Source organism: Aulonocara sp. 'chitande type north' Nkhata Bay, linkage group LG1 (assembly GCF_057382095.1).
Source record: "Aulonocara sp. 'chitande type north' Nkhata Bay isolate Kocher_YH1m ecotype deep benthic linkage group LG1, A_spYH_male_GT1.1, whole genome shotgun sequence".
NCBI lineage: Eukaryota > Metazoa > Chordata > Actinopteri > Cichliformes > Cichlidae > Aulonocara > Aulonocara sp. 'chitande type north' Nkhata Bay.
In genome coordinates this window covers 32,132,917-32,140,240 of record NC_141344.1, presented here as the reverse complement: position 1 = coordinate 32,140,240, position 7,324 = coordinate 32,132,917, and positions in this window count along the sequence as shown.

The window sequence follows — 7,324 nt, the reverse complement described above, 5'->3', positions numbered from 1 at the left end:
ACAGTCAGGGAGTGTTTACGGGAGATTAGAAGGCTCAGGATTTAGTGGAGTGGTGGTGGACATGAAGGGCTCCTACTGAATGAACCGTGTGACAAATGCTGTAAGTGTTAGAAAAGGAGACTTATGATTTATTGTATACATTGATTCTGTATGAAAAGGATATAGTTTCCATTCAAATACTTGAATTTTCTGTTCGGGTCAGGCTGGAGCCCATCCTAGCTGTCACTGTACATCCTGAACAGGTCGCAAGTGCTAACACAGAGATTCGCACTCACATTCACACCTATGGCCGATTTAGAACAACCAGTTAACCCTAACATGTTTTTGGACTGTGGGAAGCAGGCAAATTACCCAAGAGAGCCCACGCACACACAAGGACACCACCCTAGCCAGCCGGTGGATTCAAAACAGAGCCTCAACCTCCCTTTTGCTTTAAATCTGTTAGACAAACAGCAGTACACGGAGCTGTAGACAGCCAACGGTGGTACATCTCGGCCGTACAATAAAGCATACGGAAGGGAGAGAGAATTATTTAGACAGTTGGAAAAGGCGACGCACTCCGCACCAATACAACATAAAATAAATTTATGGCTCATTTTGCCAACTAGCAGCTAATCTAAAAGAAATGACTTATGTCCCACATAAGAAATAAAACCAAATGAAAGGTGGTGCTGAAGAAATTTGGATGACATCTGGGATAAGAGCCACCAGACATGGAGGGAGGGTGAATGAATTTCATTTTTTTTTATAGTTTGATCAGTGTGACATCCACTATGGCCACTTAAAAAAAAGATTGGACAGCTGATTGATGACATCTGCATTTCTATTCAATGCTGCTATGAATTCTTGTCTCCTAGCAGAAGAACTGTGTTGCTCACAGAGAGATGTGTGTGTGGAGGATTCTGCTACACAAATTAATATCTGTATAAATGCAATATCCTTCTAAAGGGGTGCAGGACACAAAGTTACTGTATAAGCTACTTGGCTGTAGTACCGTCTGTTGGCAGCACATTAATTTCATAGGAAAAAATGTTGCCATTGCTTTCCTTTAGCTTGCAGTTGCATTAGTGTCTGTCTGTGGTGTTGCCTGGCAGACTGGCCGGTTCCCTAAGGAGGGTAGGGATAAACCAGTGGCCATTTGCTTAAACCCCACCCTTAATACTGCTACATCTTTCAAGCTTTACCTTAAGTTACCTTAAGTTAACAGTGATAACTGTGGCAGATTGCACAGTTGAAACTAATATTTTTGCAGAGAAAAAAATAGGTTCTTTATTTCAAATGGAGGACAATAACTGTCAGGATGTTTAGTGCCTTGATGGTAGACTTGATTTGCTACAGTCGGCTAGCTGTTTAATTTAATAGGGTCTTTAGCTAACTGAATTTGTTAACCCAGTAAAATTGGGGTGTTGACATGGTTGGATGTCTGTATGCACAATGCTGTGCTAAAAGACTGAGGCCAAAGCTGCAGGTTCCTGGCAAAAAGTCAACATCCATGAACATAACAGCAGCTTGGAAGCCTGGATACCTTGTGAACAGTATTCTTTCACTTTCAGTGTTACTAAAGAAACAGCTTTTTCTGCACTATGAGGACCAACCAGTGTTGCCATAGTACACTTTTGTTCTGGTGCTTTTATTTTTGGTAAACCTGAAAAAAGACCACCTTTCAAGCTGTTTCTACAAGAAGCACCGTTTGCTATGTGTGTAAGTACAGGTCTGCTATGCCTTTGGTTGCCGATTGGACAGATGCTGTTTTAGGATAACCCTTCAGCGAGCAGTGAGTCCAAAGATTAGCTTTTAAACCGGTGTGATGATCGGGATTTTCTTTCCCACACTGTTTTGCGATTTTCACTTTTGTAATGAGTGTCACTGACCTTCTTTTCTTTAGGTGTTCTTCTAGGTGTTAGATGATCTACAGTTCACATTTTGGCCAAAATACCAACAGTAGTGCAGGACTCTGTCTCTGAGGGCTTGTTGCAAAGTGATGAGCTGATGCTTTTTAACCCTGCATATTTAATTCACAAACTGTGTGAATACTGCGTAGAAACACAAAACCGCTGTGCTGTAAGCTTGTAAACACATGCACCAAGGCTTTGTGGGCTCTGGGGTTTATGCATGAGCATGTTAAATAGTTGAATTTACCATAAAAGCTACAGCGGCAATAAGAAAATGATATAATGTGTTTTTGCAAATAAGGGAATCACTGAATAAAACTATGAAATCTGTGCTTTCATGCTACTATATTTGCATAAACATGCTCTTAGAGAGACTATTGTCAGTTTGTTAATAAAATACTTATGAGAGACATTATTCTTGAGTTGCATTTAAAACTAGTTCCACACATCTGCAGCAATTTGTTGTCAATTTGTTTGTAACACTATGCTACGTGTGAAGACGAGTACTTGTCAGTACATTACACATGCATGATCGGTTGAATGGGTAAATCTACAAAACACGGTGAAAATACAACCTGGAAGGCTCTTTCTACTTCTCATCCAATTACAAGTTAACTGCCTCCTCTTGAGCCATACCACAAAGCCTTAAAAAAATCTGGGATTATTGTTAATGTTTCATTTAAGAGGAGTAGCTAAGTTTCATTGCATCAACACTTAGGTGGCGGAACATTTTGGGAATCCGGGCTGCTATTTGCATTGATATTAATATCACAAAGTCTCCTTTTTTTAGCAGCCATAAAAGAGGAATATCTTGTTAACACATTTCAACATGAAGAAGGAGGGGATTTCTTTTTTCTAATTTCATCCTGTAAGAGCTGAAGTAGTTTATAAATTTATAGCAATCACTGGAAATAGGTCAATGTGACATAACTTAGTCTACATTTTTATTACATCTCCAGTCAACGACATAATGCAATAAAAAATAACTGTCGGTTGGTGTTAAAAGTGTTTGAGGGTAGTTTTCTCCAATTAGACTTATTAGTGAGGATTTAATGCCAAATCATGACGACTGTGCGGATGCATTTTTAGACCTACGTAACGAGGTCTCCAAATGCATGCAGCAGTTTGCCCCTAAGTTTCCCTCTGCTGGAAAACTATCACATCCTAACGAGGGACCAAGTTATTCAGAGAGCGTGAGTGGTCAGCTGTGAAGAGACTTCTGCTGCTAGCAATCAGCGCCGCATATGTGGAGGCCTGAACGCCTTAAGAGTCACACTGACTCATTTATGTCATGTTCAGTCATGATGATTAGAAAGCGGTAGGCCATGAGTTAAACGCTGAGCCTCAGTGAACAAGGAGTTAAATGTGAGGCCTGAGAGAAGAAACAGGCATCCTCTGTTTGCAGCTTTAAAGCTGTGTTTATATATATATATATATATATATATATATATATATATGTGTGTGTGTGTGTGTGTGTGTGTGTGTGTGTGTGTGTGTGTGTGTGTGCGCGCACAAATTAATATACAAGAAGCATCCAATAGAAACAGCAGGAGGGATATTTACTTCTAATATTGACTGAAGTGACTGAGTCTGAAAACATCAAAGACTTTCTCCCAAGCTTTAATGAGAGCCAGTCAGAGTTTGGCATATTTAGCTTCCCCATCCTCATCATCGTGACCATTAAAAGCCTTCAACCGTTTGCCAAAAAAAATCTGGGGTAATTCTTAACTCATTATTAACCTTTGATAAGCTAATTGACTGTATCGTTAGCGAGGTGATATTTTATCCTGCTGACGTAAACGTCTATCATTCTTACCCTACAGAAAACGTTAGAAGCGAGTGGACACGGTGCCAGCACTTGCTAAGTGGTCAGGTGCATGACTGAGAATGAATGCTACTCTTGTTTCATGTTTGATGGTGTGTAAATAAGCAGCTCTGCACCATTACCACATCAATCATGTCAGTTTTGTAATGCAGAGCTTTTTAGTCATCAACAAAATCTTTCAGCATAAGTTAGATGTGGCAAAACACTTATTTTTAAAGTGATACCAATATTCTTTTAAAGGGCAGTTTAGAATATGGATTAATTACATGTCTTTAATTACTTTTAATAATTACTTACCTTTATTTACTTACTTACCTACTTTTAATTCTTGGAATTAAAGTCACCGTTATCTTTAAACACATGCCATAAGAAATTACAGAAGAGGAAACCTGACACTTTTTGTGAGAATCTTGTTGTTTTAGGTTATTCCTCATCATCACATTCATGTTTATTTTCTACAAAACTGGAATAGTGACATGCTGAAATCAGCAGCTGATAGCGATGATGCTAGTGGACATAAATTTGAAAGTCACATTTTCCCAGCAGAACAAGTCAGGTTGCTAAGTAAATGCTGGTGAATAAAATGTCGTTAACAGACATGTGCCAACATATGAGTGCAGAGCTGCAGAGTAGGAGTAGGACTAACTGTTCAATCAGTGCATAAACGCTCATTGCAGAACACAAATCTGACCTGCTTACAACACCAGTGCAGCTCCTCTCATTGTGGTTCATTAATAGTATCAAAGCACAGATAAAAAAAACCACAAGGACAACCCCTCGAAGGAATGTCAGTCTACAAGTAAAGCAAATGTTAAACAGCAGAAGATATTATGCTCAATTATTCAGTTTTTGACAGATGGTGACTAAGAATGTGTGAAGAATGGCAACGATGCACCACTATAAAAGGAAGACGGATGATTGGCAGTCACATATGCATGAAGTAAGGAGGCTAATGTTTCCCAGTGTTCAATTAAGCGTTTCTCAAGACAGTCAAATACAAAGTGACGATCAATAAAGAGTCCGCTTTATCACTTAAGGTTTGCGCGCATTAAACATTCTGTTGTCTTTATAAGATCAGCAGAACATTTTTTAGCTCTGACAGTTTGTCTGCATAGATGGATGCATTTTGAACTCAGTGGATGTGACACATTTCTGTTTGATGAGGGTTGTCACAGCGTTGCCACAAAGGCCATGAGAGTAAATTTGTCATTAGCTTGCATTTTTGATCGGGGAACATATATACTGAGGACTAATGATCAGAATAAATAGCTGGGTGGGGATTGTGAAAGCATCACGGCAGAGAGCGTCCAGGTTAAAGCATCCAAGTAACACAGCTGATGTGAATCTTCCCACAGGAACAATATTTCCCATTATCCTTCTGCTTTTTCTTTATGGTTTATCAAATCATTATGATAAAGTGCAAACCATTATCATAGCAAAATCCACAGTGACTCACTAAACAAGGTACTGTAAATCACACAGGCCACAGCTTGATTTAATTTATAGCAGCCTCTCATTAAGTTAGTGGTACAATCAATGAGTCATCTACAAGGACTAAAATGAAAACCAAAAGACATTTGTCTTTTTATATAACGACATATATAACGACCCACATCCCAAAACATATTGCTCTTAATATGTTAATATGATGGGCATGAATGGTTTGTGTACACAAGTAATATCCATAATCATGGGAGATAAGCAGGGTTTCTTTTTCAGGTATGATTAGCTGAGAAAATTGTTTTCAACTAACATTAGCTGTGAAAACAACTGAGTATATATTTAAAAATTACAATGCCAGTGCCTTTATAAATCAAGGGGATCCTACTGAGAGAAGTAATGAGCTGCTTCACCTTATGAAAGAGCACCACATTGTGGATCACAGCAGTAATGACAATTACAGAACAGCTTTTTCTAATTTTGTGTCTCATTTATGTTTTCTTGTGCATGTAGATGCTTGTTTCTATGAATAAGTCCGTTTATCTGCAGCTGTCTCCAACCTAAAACCGAGACCCTTACTGTCCACCATTCATTATTGTTTGTATTTACATGAATACAACGCTGAAAGTACTTAGCATACGCATTAATAACAAGATATTCAGAGGGCGTTACTCACACATTTTATCCAGCAATGACTTTGTCATTGTTAGTCCTATCATTTGAAACAATCATACCAGCTGCACAGCCGGAGACAAAAACAAAAGCTGCTGATATAATAACAGCTAAGAAATGTATGCCAGGACACGTGCACTTTTGTTCAGTGAATAACCCTCAGAACAGCAAAAACAGGCCAAATTCCTCTGGCATGGTGCTGACTACAGTGGGATCTTGTCTAAGAACAGCCTATGTGTGTGCTGCATGAGCATGACATATCTGCTGAAGATTTGTTTTTTTTTGTTTTTCATTTTCTACAGCGAGGCAGTACGAAGAAAGAAGAGCACCTGTCCTTGGAATTAGAGAGAATGCCAGTGAGCACAGGCGTGATTGTGTGTCTGCAACTGTGTAAGCAGTGAACTGAGTCTTCCATCCATGCTTGACAGTCATGCACCATTTCCTGTGACCTTGCTTAACATGAAAGAAAATGTACAGCTTCAGCGTATTTCTCTAGTATTAGTTTTCTCTAGTAAAATTATGCTCTCAGTTCACTATTTTTTCTATTTTTTCAAGTGGGTTCTATGTTTAAATGCAAGATGCAAGCTGGGACAACATATACTGACAAGCATAACTGAGTTGCTGGGATAGCGTACAGGAACATCTGTGTGGAATATGGGTTAGAACTCCCTAAGTCCCAATGGAAGACACCATTGAAAGTAGTTCAGCAGGAGAATTAAGATCCTGTGGGACCTCAAGACAAGCAGCTGGCTAACCAGCTAACAGTTGTTGACAAGGATAAGAAAAGGGCACGTCAGATAGATGTGATAATGCCAGTGCCCTGAGGGAAGAAGTACCTCTGTAGAGTGAAGGAACAACAGGAACAGATGTGAAAAAATAATATCTTTATATGAGAGACAAAACTAAAAGGAACATTATGGAATTTAACCCCAAAACTGGGAGAAGGACCTTAGAGGACTTCAGGTACAATGTGTGAGGTCACTGTCCAGGAGAGGGCAGATATATTAATAGAAACTTGACAAAATATATATATATCCATCCATTCGCTTCCGCTTATCCTTTTCAGGGTCGCGGGGGGTGCTGGAGCCTATCCCAGCTGTCATAGGGCGAGAGGCGGGGTACACCCTGGACAGGTCGCCAGTCTGTCGCAGGGCTAACACACAGGGACAGACAACCATTGACACTCACATTCACTCAGGCATTCATTGTATACTGAATAAATAACACGGCTTAAAAGCAATAGCTGGTTTTAACATGTTAATGAGCGTGTATATTTATTTTAATGTGTTTTGCTCACAGAAACATTATTAAACACATAATTTGTATTGATTTGGCACAGTCTTCTTCACTGTTTGCTGTGCATACAAATTTGTTGCGCTGACATGGGACTCTCCAGAGAGCGGATGCTGTTTTATCTTCTCACACAGAGTCAGATGATGAGATGTTTGTAGTGTGTGAAGCTATGTGTCGGTGTCTACGCGAGATAGAGGAGATG